Genomic DNA, 12425 nt, shown 5'->3' on the forward strand with positions numbered 1-12425 from the left:
TCCGAACCAATTCCATAGGGAAACATACTTCATATGTAGCATCTGATAAATTGTTTACTTACTTCTATGATTGTTTTCTCAGCTGTAAGAAGATTCTTCTTTTTGTAGAAAGCCCTCTTCGCCTACGCTATTCTACTATGTCTTTCTTGCTTCGTCCATCGTTGGTAATTCGGCTTCCCAGTAAGAAAACTCTCTCCCCCTATGAAAAAATTGTATAAACCTGTTTCAAAATTTTATACAATTTATACAATTGCCATGGTAATTGTATAAATTGTATAAAATTTTGAAACAGGTTTATACAATTTTTTCATAGGGGTCACCTCTTCAAGCTTATGCTTTTTCTAGGTTAATCTCTGTCTTATACTCCTCTTTTTTGCTGCATACTAATATCTTAGTCTTCTTTTTGTTGATTTTCAGCTGATATCTAGCTATTGTCCTTTCCGTATTTGTCAAAGTTTTCCTCAAATCTTTCTCTGTATCGGCTATGACTGCTATGTCGTCAGCAAATCGCAGCATACTAATTTTTTCTCCGTGGATAATGACACCCGAAGCTTTCTCCGTGATTTCATTGGTGGCTTTCTCTATGTAAACATTAAAAATTAAGGGGGAAATTGCACAACCCTATCTCACTCCTTTTCTTATTCTTGCTTCTGCACCGTTGGGTCCACATTTGCTCACATCTACTTGGTTTTTATACAAACTAAAAAAATTTTTACGATCGTTGTAGAGCACTCCAATTTCTTTCAAAATTGTAAGCATTGAATTCCATTCCACGTCATCAAATGCCTTCTCTAAATCGACAAATGCTATGAAAGTCGGTTTGTTTTTATCCATTCTCTACTCTATGAGCAGCCTAAGTGCCAAAATTGCTTCTCTTGTGCCCTTGCTTTTCCTAAATCCGGATTGGTCCTCCTCCAGGAATTCTTCTGCTCTTCGTTCTATTTTTCTCTAGATGATTCTTGTCAGAATCTTCGACGCATGTGTCGTCAGGTCCTAAAATCTTCGCACTTCTCTCCTCTCTTCTTTTTGGGTGGTGTCGCGGTGATGTTCTTCTTGAAGTTACTACTAGTAGGTAAATCTCCTGTTGAGTACATATCGTAAATATGAAGTTTTGTACAGTTGAGTTAAGACCTTTTCTCCTGCAAATTTGATCAGCTCTGATAGAATATCATCTATTCCTCGGGCCTTATCGGTGGCGGCGCGTGCATATACGCATGTTAGCAAGTGCACACCCAAAGATGAATTAAAGATAACTATTCCCTTGCAACGAGAAGGATAAAAATCCTTTCTACTTCTGGATGTGTTATGAAGGTCCAAATGCCACAGCTATCTTCTTGGCGAATTCACCACTCTGCAAGTGTGCGATCCCGTGGCATTGCGCCGGTCGCAAATTCGGTCTATGCGATCGCTTGAGGGTGCTCGGGCGGGACGAGGTAAGCGGGGGGCATGTACTGTACTAATGGGTGTTTGGACAGACTCAAAACGACGCGAGTGCGCACGTGGATGTTTGGTGAGTAACTCGCAGGTAGTGCAGCAGTCGCCTAAACTATCAATGCAACAAAAAGCATATGAAAGAGAATTTATTTCTACCTTGTATCATTTACTTAAAAAAAATCGCGCCATAGTAGTTCCTGCACTTCATTTTTTCTAAAAAAAGTACCCGTTTTTTTGCGCGTAAAATCAAGTTGCCCAGCTTTGAGCGCTTTGTATTCTCGTCGTTTTTGTTTCAATAACTTGGAATTTTGATTCATGAAAGCCTGATCTATTAATAACAGTTTTCAGAACACAAGTTGTTTACACAACGAAAATTGACGGGTTTGTTTTAAACAACGCAAATCTCTGCTAACTTCGAAACCAATGGGTCAATTGAAAATTGAGCTTGAAAACTGAGCTTGAAATAATTTACATGCACGAGGACTTCCGGAAAGTCTCCAGTGTCGTTGCCCTTCTAGGATTCATCGTTGACAATAACATTCAAAACACATCAGTGAAACAACTAAACTACTGAAAGTTCTTGCGACAATTCCGATGACAACTAGTGAAGCAGACGATATTCCCAATTTCAAAGTCTATCTGCGTGATCGCTCGAACCGTGGCGGTGGAGTGTTGATCGCAGTAAAATCCACCATCAAACATTAAGCACTGCCTTCGCATGCCTTTAGCACATTAGAAACCATTGGTATTTCTATTCCTACTCCAACGGGCAATTTATATATGTCTTCTGTTTACCAATCCGCGGCTAAACCTCTCCTGCGTGACGAAGTTCGTTTCTTGTTATCCGCCGACCGTAAAATCATCGCTGCCGGTGACTGGAATGCAAAGCATGTAGATTGGGGCTGTCAACGCACTAACGCGCGTGGGACAATTCTTAACAGTTTTGTCTCTGATGGCGTGTGTAATGTCGAAGTGCCGCTCTCGGCGACGCATGTTGATTCCGTGGGCAACATGGATATTCTTGATCTCTGTGTGACAAAAAATATCCACCGACTTTCTACTCCCAGAGTAATTGACGATCTTTCTAGCGACCACTTTCCGATCCAAATGCATGTTTGGTGTTCGCCGGAAGAGTTCATTCCGTCACCTTCAGTGAAAACGAATTAGCAATTTATGTCAATCACTCCAATGATTCCTTTTCCCAAATTCCCATCCCAACCATAGCCACCCCCGATGCAATTGACGAGCATGTAGAGTTAATTACATCAAAACTCCTAGATGCCCATGCCCTTGCTTCCCTTCCATATTTCCGGCCACCGGCCGATCCAAATATCCTTCCTGACCATATCCTTGAACTCATGAAGGAACGAAACCGAGTGCGTAGACGATGGATTCGGAGACATGATGTTACTGACAGAAGACTATACAATTTTCTTGCCGCTCGAGTGAAGCAAGAAATTGGCCGACATCGTAGGGAATTATGGATGAACAAGATTAATTCTCTTTCTGTTGACGGCAACTCCATTTGGAAGTTGGCGCGTTCCCTGACAAAAAAGGGCCTTCTCAGGTTCCTTTGCGACAAAATGACATGTTCATCCATGACGCTGAAGACATAGCAGAGATTTTAGCTGACGCCCTTCAGGCCATAATGACGCTGAAAGCTGATTGGTCGATGACTGACGACGACCAAGAAGCAGAAATAGAGTATACCGCACTTGCGAATAGGTACTCCTTCTCCTCCATTCATTCCTGCGACAGAGACGGAATTGAGATTACTCGTCAAGTATCTCAATCCAAGAAAAGCGTCTGGACTCGACGAGGTGTCGAACAGACAATTGATGAATGCACCAAGACCTGTCATTCTCTATCTCCTAGCGCTGCTTAATAACTGCATGGCCGCCAGTTATTTTCCATCTGCATGGAAAACAGCGCGCTTAGTCCTCATTCCTAAACCTGGAAAAGATCCTACCATTCCCCTCAACCGCCGTCCAATATCCTTGCTTTCGAACATCTAAAAAATGTTCGAAAAAATCATCAAAAAACGTCTCGACATTTACTTACGGTCAAATGACGTTATCCGCCCGGAGCAAATGGGATTCCGCCAAGGAATCTCAACATTGCACCTAGTTGAATTCGTTGCCCAAGGGTTTCAACGCCGTATGTATACGGCAGCGGTTTTCCTCGACGTCGCCAAGGCATTCGATCAAGTGTGGCACAAGAGCCTAAATCTTAAGCTTTGCAGGGCAAACATTCCGCCCAATCTCTCGAAACTCATTCAGAGTTTTCTACACGAGAGGAAATTCCAGGTAGCCGAAGGCGGTGAATTGTCGCAAGCGAGAGAAACGAACTGTGGCGTTCCCCAGGGCGCCATTTTGTCACCTACAATCTTCAACCTCTATGTCAATGACCTTCCTTCTTCTCCACAAACTCAAACTTTCATGTTTGCCGATGATACCGCAATAGCGGCTCAATCCTGGAGCGGCACTTACGCTTTGCGTAAAATCCAAACCCATCTTTCTCTTCTTGAAAAGTGGACTGTTTCGTCGAAGACGACAATCAACGCTGCCAAAAGCAGTCTTGTCGTCTTTCAACGGCGAAAAAAACCTATCTCCAACTCCCTTACCTTCAATTCCTGTAAAGTACCAATGGTTTCAATACACAAATTCTTAGGGTTACATTTCGATTCCAAATTACTCTGGTCCGCGCACGTAAAGCAAGCCATGATATCATCTGTTGCAGCTAGGATAGCTCTTAGCTGCATGCTAAATTCGCGGTCTGCGATCGCTAGAAAGGACAAGGTGACGCTGTACAAATCCTTTATTCGACCTCGGCTGCTTTACGGGTGCGAAGTGTTCGGCAGCACTTCCCTTACGAATATCAAACGCTTAGAAACATTCCAGAATCGTACTATGCGCTACATCACAAACCAACGCAGACTCATTCCAATAGGGTGGTTTCATATTAATTTTTTATTTCCTATATCGGAAGATTATTACTCCTGGAGTACGTATTTCACGCTTTTAGATTTTTAAATGACGATATCTATTTTTCGCGATTAAATGAAAAGTGAAAAATTTCAAGCGCGCGAAAACTTGCACTTTCCCTGAGCTCTGCGCCTCATGCATGCATTGGTAATCTCAGACGATGTATAACTCCTATCTTCTCCTATAGAAACTAGGTCCCTGTGACGTCACGTGGAGTGGCATCGCATGGGCGCCAATCTGACCCTTTTCAAATGAGGATAAAAATGGACCATTGCCATTCGTCTAAACCGGTATTTCTAAAACGAAATAATTTGTACATTATGAATACAGTAATTGTGGGTAACAAATCGCAATCAATGCCTTTCGGTTTCTTTGATGAAGGAAACTACCCTATTGCTGAAATAAGACGCGCTCACAAGGTACCCAAAATACACGAGTTCATCAAGTCACAAGCTGTGAGACTCCAGAACTCCCTTCCACGTAACACTCTTACAAAAACATTATGGGATTACCCTATACATTTTAAACGATTCAAAAGCTACAGACTTCCAAAAGAAATGTTAATTCTCTAATACCGAATTCTTTCCTGTCTTTTCTTTCAAATAATTAATATTATTGTCATTGTAAATATTATTTTGTGGTTTGAAAAGAAAAAAAAATGAAAATTCTTAAAACAAAAAATATATAAAAATTGTTCAAAATCAAGAAAAAAAAATGATAAAACAATTTTGGGGCCAATAGGGTGGTTTCCTTTTATTTTTTTATTGCCTTAATCGAAAGATTATTACTCCTGGAGTACTTATTTCACGCTTTTAGATTTTTAAATGACAATATCTATCTTTCGCGATTAAATGAAAAGTGAAAATTTTCAAGCGACGTATGAATGCCGGGAAATATCTCCGTACGTCGTATTTCTGGTTCCCCCTCCCGCCCGGTGAGGTGACCTTGAGGCGAGGCCATATAAGGACCATGGGCGAGGCTTAGCGCTGATACGTCGCAGGCTGCTAGCGGGTAGCTGAGTACCTTGCTGGATGGTAGCGCTTGGCTTAAAAAAGGTTTATTAATACCTTATCAAACGAAGAAAACTTTCCGACCTTAGCCAGTTTTAATAGGTGATTATTAAGACATGTTTCCCTGAGCTCTGCGCCTCATGCATGCATTGGTAACCTCAGACGATATATAACTCCTATCCTCTCGTGTAGAAACTAGGTCCCTGTGACGTCATGTGGAGTGGAATCGCATGGGCGCCAATCTGGCCTTTTTCAAATGAGGATAAAATTTGACCCTTGCCATTCGTCTAAACCGATATTTCTAAAACCAAATAATTTCAATATTATGAATACACTAATGGTAGGTAACGAATCGCAATCAATGCCTTTCGTTTTCTTTGATGAAGGAAACTACCCTATTAGGGCCGTTCCCGGCTTCCGACGCCGTTAGTTTGTAGTCTTCTTAATTTTAGAGTGCCTTTGCACGTGCTCACTAGAAGCCTGTCTTTCTAATTCTCCTTCACTAACACTGGAAATATTACACTGGTCCCCATACACTTGTATCGTCATTTTTCCCCTGCTTACGCACTTCGCGTAAAATCATCGCCGCCGAAGAGGTGGTATATATACACACCGGAGGCTGGACGAACTTCGAGTATATAAGCCCGTCAATTTTTGAGGATCGTCGTCGTCGTCGTCGAGGATTTTTTTACCCTTAAACGTGTTAAAACATTCTTGCGTAGCCATATGGACGAGGACAGGCTCACTGCTTTGGCGATGTTGTCAATTGAAAAAAATTCTTGGATGGTATCGAAGGTTTCCATGACATGGTGATAGACAAGATTGCTCGGAAGAAGGAAAGGAGAATGAATTTCACCCACCGTCACTTGTAAAGGTGTGGTTAGAATATTTGTTTTCATTAGCATGCTTATATTATTTCTGTTCCTGAAGTTTTAAGGGTAGAATGTACCAGTGGTATGTCTTGCATGCTATGTATTCTATTTCGACGAAATATGATGCTCATGGATTAGAATTAACATAATGTAAAAAAATCATTCTGTATCTGCTCTAATGCACACCGTGGATAAATTACCACCAGCCGTCACTGGGCCTTATTCTTTCGCAGGTCTCTTATTGCAGCATCAAATTCCGATCTTAAGATGCTCGCTCCATGTCATCCTTTTCAACTTTACTTTCCTTTTCGATAATAGGGTGGTTTCCTATAATTTTTTTATTGCCTAAATCTCTGCCTAAATGGTTATTACTCCTGGAGTTCGCATTTCACGCTCTTAGATTTTCGAATGACGATATCTATTTTTCGCGGTTTGTACAGAGAAAAATTTTTTTTTTGAAGATGAACGGGCTCCAATGCAGGCGAAGATGGTGAAATAGATCAGGTCGTGGTGGTCATGCTAACGATAATTTGGGATCTATGCGTAATAATCCGAAAAGATTACTGAGAGGGAAAAACGATAACAGGAGAGTATTATGCATCGTCATTGGATCGGTTGATGGCAGAAATTAAGAAAAGCATTTGAAAGAATTTGTTAGTCCTACAAGTAGACAATGCACAGTTACACACCTGTTCTGTTGCAGTAGTCAAAATTACGGAATTTAAGTTTCAACTATTACAAAATACACCGTATATACTAGAATTGGCCTCCAGTGACTTTTTCTTATTTCAAAACCCGAGGAAATGGCTTGCCGAACATAAGTTTACGTCTAAGGAGGAAGTCATTACCCTACGCCTATTTTGAGGATATTTTAAATTCTACTTAAAGCCGCTGAAAATGCTTGAAAAAATCCTTTCAAAAATTTATAGAGCTGAAAGGGGACTATAATGAGAAACAAAAAAAATTGAATCGATATAATTTGTTTTCATACCTTTTTTCTAAAGACTTCTTGAACGACCCTCGTAGTTGTAGTGAATTAAAGCAGGCACTACCATAAAAAGTTGGTTTTTCAGGAATAATTCAAACAATTCTTCTACAGTTAAAACGGCTTCTGCCAAAATTACTGAATATTTGGAACTCTCAGTTCAATATTAATGATAATCAGGGAATATTTGTTCTACATGTATTTCAAAAGTCAGTCAGACAGATACATAGGAATCAAGATTTAAAATTCACACCATACGGAATAACAATGTAAGTTGTACTAGAATAATGGCCGCGATTGGGAAGATTCCAGGAATTCGCAATCGTAGCAGAAATTCTCTCGTTTACATAATTACTGTCCTTATTTTCTTGTAATAATTCTTTCTCCGAGGTTCAACCAGAATTTATATGGTCGCCAATTCGAAAATAACTTGATCATTTTCCTGCGCTGGACCAGCGCTGAAATTTAACCTTGAAATTTTCTTCAACTTTCCCAGACAGCACACATGCTACTGTATACATGCGTATACAGTAGAAGATACACGTATACTGTATACGTATAAAAACCTTCTACCCACCATCTACCAAATGTATATAACGCAGCAAATGTCCTCCTACCACGCATATACAGTATACGTATACAGTATACAAGACATATATATATACAGTATACAAGACGTATATATGTATGAAAGCAGAAAATTCCTGCAGAATTCCAGGTTTTCTAGGGAAATTTTACTAAATTCCAGGTCAATCTTACGAGATAAAAGCTATGTATACGAATTTTACAACACTACATTTACTTAATACTTTTAATTAATTCTATAATTATGTATTATCCTAATTAAAATTCTTACATTTTTAAAAGAAATTATTCACTTATTTTATGAATGCAACACTTGGAATATCAACAAATTTGTCAAAATTGTAAAAGTTATCTAAACAGTGTTTGCACTCATAAAGTGCAATATAAAATGCAAACAATGCATTTTGAAGCATGCATGTAAGTATATAAAATAGGCCTGAAAATTGGCCTTGCACTGACAAATTTCATGTGAAACGAGTTTGAAATAAAAGATTTTAAATGCAAAGCAGGAGCAAAAATTCATGGATATTTTTAGTGACAAAAAATCATGCATATTTCCAGATTCCCAATCACTAAACACCCTGAGTATATTTTTCTTCATTGAGCAAAATCCTGAATGCAGCTGTTGACATACACTGCCGTATTAAAACTGAAATTAAAGTAGCAAAACGAAAACTAAATCTCTGTTCTGGTGCCAGTGTGAATTTAGTGCAAGCGTGGAAGTACTAGTACATTCATTTTGTCATTTAGTGTGAGTGACATCTCCAGCATTTCAGAGTGTTTCCGTACATTTGAGAACATCCTGTCTAAGCAGCAGAGAGCGTTCATAAACATAATGTAACATGCTAGTGTGTTTTGCATTGTTCTGTGGGAACACTTACCAGTTTGTTTGAGACTTCTTGCTGACAATAAAGTGAATAGAGAAAAAAATCTGTGAGATTCAGGTCTTACAGGGTCTACAGAGGAAATGGAAAACACATGTGTGCTGTTAAAACAAAATAATTATATTTAACTAAATATTACACATTTTTACTAATATACCACACAATCTCAGAAATACATAAGATATTGAATTCATTAGACACAATAAAGGGGCCAAGCCCGGATGGTAAACCACATTTTGTGCTTAATTATCGTCAAGAGGTTTTAGTGGATCCTCTCACAGTATTATTTAATCAGTCTATTCATCCAATGTAAAAAAACATCTTATCGTATGAGTAAATTCACTAAGTATAGTAAGTTAAAAGTCAATTTAAGAAGTAGTAAGAATTTAGATGTCAAATATAACTAGACAAATATTTTCTGAATATTTTGATGAGTGTTGATAAATAACAAATACCGTTAGAAATGCCTTTATTCAATGTAAACGAAAATAAAGACCAATAGGATCAATATCAATGTTTTTGCATGATTATCCTTCCTTAAGGTCACAAGAATCCATGAAGAACAAGCTCACTTTTCCTCGTATTTCTTCATCATTGGCAATTTGGAAAATTCTTCCTTACTATACACCTGTAAATAATATCACATAAACTTTATTCGAATCTATTAGTGATACATCTAATTTGTCTAGTTAAAGTAAGTCATTTTGTTAAAAAGTAATCTATATTCATGTGATTTTCCCTTAAGCTATATAAATACCAACTATCAACAAAGGATATTTCGAAAAAATTCCCCATCAGTTCTATATGTAAAAAACGATAAGTTATTCACCTTGAATAATCGAAGTACTAAATTGATTTGAGAATTTAATTCTTAATAATTTAAAACCGATTTGTCTAAACCTAAAGAGTGAAATACCCTCTGATCTCCAACAAATATGATTACATTTTAAAGGAAGCAACACTAATGGCACAACAGCCAATTAAAAAAATGTAGATAACTTTAAATGACTTAATAAATAGTAAAGTCGAGAAATGTTTGTTCACATTCCTCCCACACTACGGTGATTAAATGCGTCAAGCACATAAATAAATTAAAGTTTACGCAAATGCAAAGTTTTTCAATCAATAGAAGATGGATCCCTCAGTCTCAGAAAGTGTGAGAAGGTTGAAAATATTAAGAATTTGCGTCATTTAAGAAAGAAAAATGTGGCAATGGCAACACTACTACTTACCCAGATTGTGATGAAGGAAGCAAAAGTAGCACTTGAGCGGTTGATAAACTTTCATTGGACAAGTTTCGCAAACAGCAAACACAACACTACAAAGTTAAGTTATAACGGTAATAGATTGCCTAGGTGCAGGTGAAACAAGTAAATGAAGAACTTAAGAGGCTGATAAACTTCGGCAGGATCAATTTCGCAAACGACGAACACAACACAGTGAACGCAACATTATTCGCGTGGTCTTTGATTGTGAAAGCGGTTATGGACGCATTTACGTTTGCATATGTTTGTATCTGTGGAAATCGACAACTGGTGGAATCGACTATCGACGGAATCCACTATCGATAGGTCGAAATCACGGGCGGGAGTCCAAATCTTGGCATTCAAAAAAATTAAGTTTCGCGTTATGACGCGATTCCACTGAAAAATATCTTTTTTGTTTCATCGCCTCAGTAGATAAAGCACGATTGAAATCACATTTCGAAGAGCATTTTTCTTTATGAAAAGAGGGACTTTTCATGGCAGGATTTTTTACATCTTAAGGCAGTTCATTGATTTTTTAAATTAATCTGGATTTCTTAATAACCCAGGCGGACGGCGTTCTTGGGTGTTCCGAACAGAAATGATAAAACACTCTCCAGTACCGTTATCAGCCTCCTTCTTTTTTGCCAGGGCTGCCTGAAGCCTACCGGGGAAAATAAATTCACTGATGAATCAGTTTAAAGATATTAAATGAGACGACGTCTTTATCCAATGAAACCAGAAGGAGAATAAGAAGAGAGTAGCGGCTCGAGCCGATACCTTTACAAAGAATGAAGATACATGTACAAACGTAATTATTTGCTTTGCCAACCTCGCTGCCGTGAATGACACCTGCCCTTTGCGAACAGGTCCCACTCCATGTTTTCAGGGAAGAGTTAGCTGGTAAGGTTTTCCAACTAAATTCCAACAGTGTTTTTCACGTGACACCATCACGTGGACTACCATTCGTCTGGCTCCTACCCTTCCACATAGTTGGCGTGAGTGGCCCTTCCTGAGGTAATTTAGATTTATTCCTGTCAGTGTAGCTCTTGGGGTCATAGGAGCACGCAAGTAACGGAAAGGTTTTAGCCCATTGGAAAGGACGCTGTGTATACTGAAGGCTACATATGGAAATAGTATACGGACAGAGTAACCTTTAAAGGACACTAATTGTTTACTAATGGCTACACAGTAGCGGATACAGAAAAAACTCTAGAGGGGGGCGTAAAAGATATCTTGACCAACCTTTACTTTTATCCTAAAAAAATAATCAAGTCACATGCAAAGTTTAAGAAAGTGTTATTTGAACTGATTATACGCACATGAAATACAAAGCCATCTTATGACATAAAAAAGTTAAAATTGTAGTCCTGCAATGTTTGGTTATGCGGGCGGCCAGGAAAGGGTTGGGGGGCGCGCCTCCCATATGCATCCGCCACTGAGATTACATATGGAAACAGTATATGAAAGGTATACATATACCTCTCAGATACTGTTTCCATATGTAGCACATACGTATACAGTATATGAAAGGTATACAGATACCTTTCGTATACTGTATACGTATACGCTTCAGGATACTGTTTATGTATACCTAGAATCTAAAACATGTATACAGATTCTCAAGGAAACAGTATACACCTGGTATACTTACGGTATACGTATACCGTTACCAGTGTGCTGTCTGGGTTAATACTTATTCGTAACCTTCTCTAATATTTTTCTCTCAAAGAGATAAGAAATATTCCACCTCTCTTCTGAATTTTTATGGTCCCGCTTACTTTTTTGCCTGCAAGTAATTTTATTCTTATTATTATTCTAATTAATCGCTTAAAATCAGATATTTTATTTCTTTCAAATTCTTTTTCTGAAGTTTAATTAACAAGAAAAGTAAAAAGTTCATAAAATTTACGGGCGAAAGACCGGAAATTAAGGGATTTTCATAGTTTTCCAGCCGGATTAAAATGTCAATGTGAATCAATGTTTCAATATGGCACGTCGTATGCCATCATCGTCATTCACCATGATGACGATGGCTGACTTACCACTGGTTAGAAATCCTGATATCGATTTGACGCAGCCCTCCACTCAGTTATGTTTTGAGCTAAAATTTTCGAAATTATTTAATTCTACATGCCATATTATGTTGTCCCCGATAAACACCTTTATCAGGATATAGCATCGCGAAAACTACTAAATCTCAGTCAATGGCTTTCGTGAAAGTTTTCAATGCCATTTATTTAGTGGAAGTTCCTCACTCTTTTTTTCCTAAAATTACACCTAAATACAAATTTTTTAATGCATTTATACGTTAAATGTATTAGAAAAATCTTTTTTTTTCACAAAAGCATAAAAACAAATCCGTGTTTGCTGAAATTTAGTTCGAAGCTTGCGGGCTTTTGTTCTGATCCGCCGGTCCCTCGTTCC

This window comes from Ischnura elegans, chromosome 1 (genome assembly GCF_921293095.1).
Source record: "Ischnura elegans chromosome 1, ioIscEleg1.1, whole genome shotgun sequence".
Taxonomy (NCBI): Eukaryota; Metazoa; Arthropoda; class Insecta; order Odonata; family Coenagrionidae; genus Ischnura; species Ischnura elegans.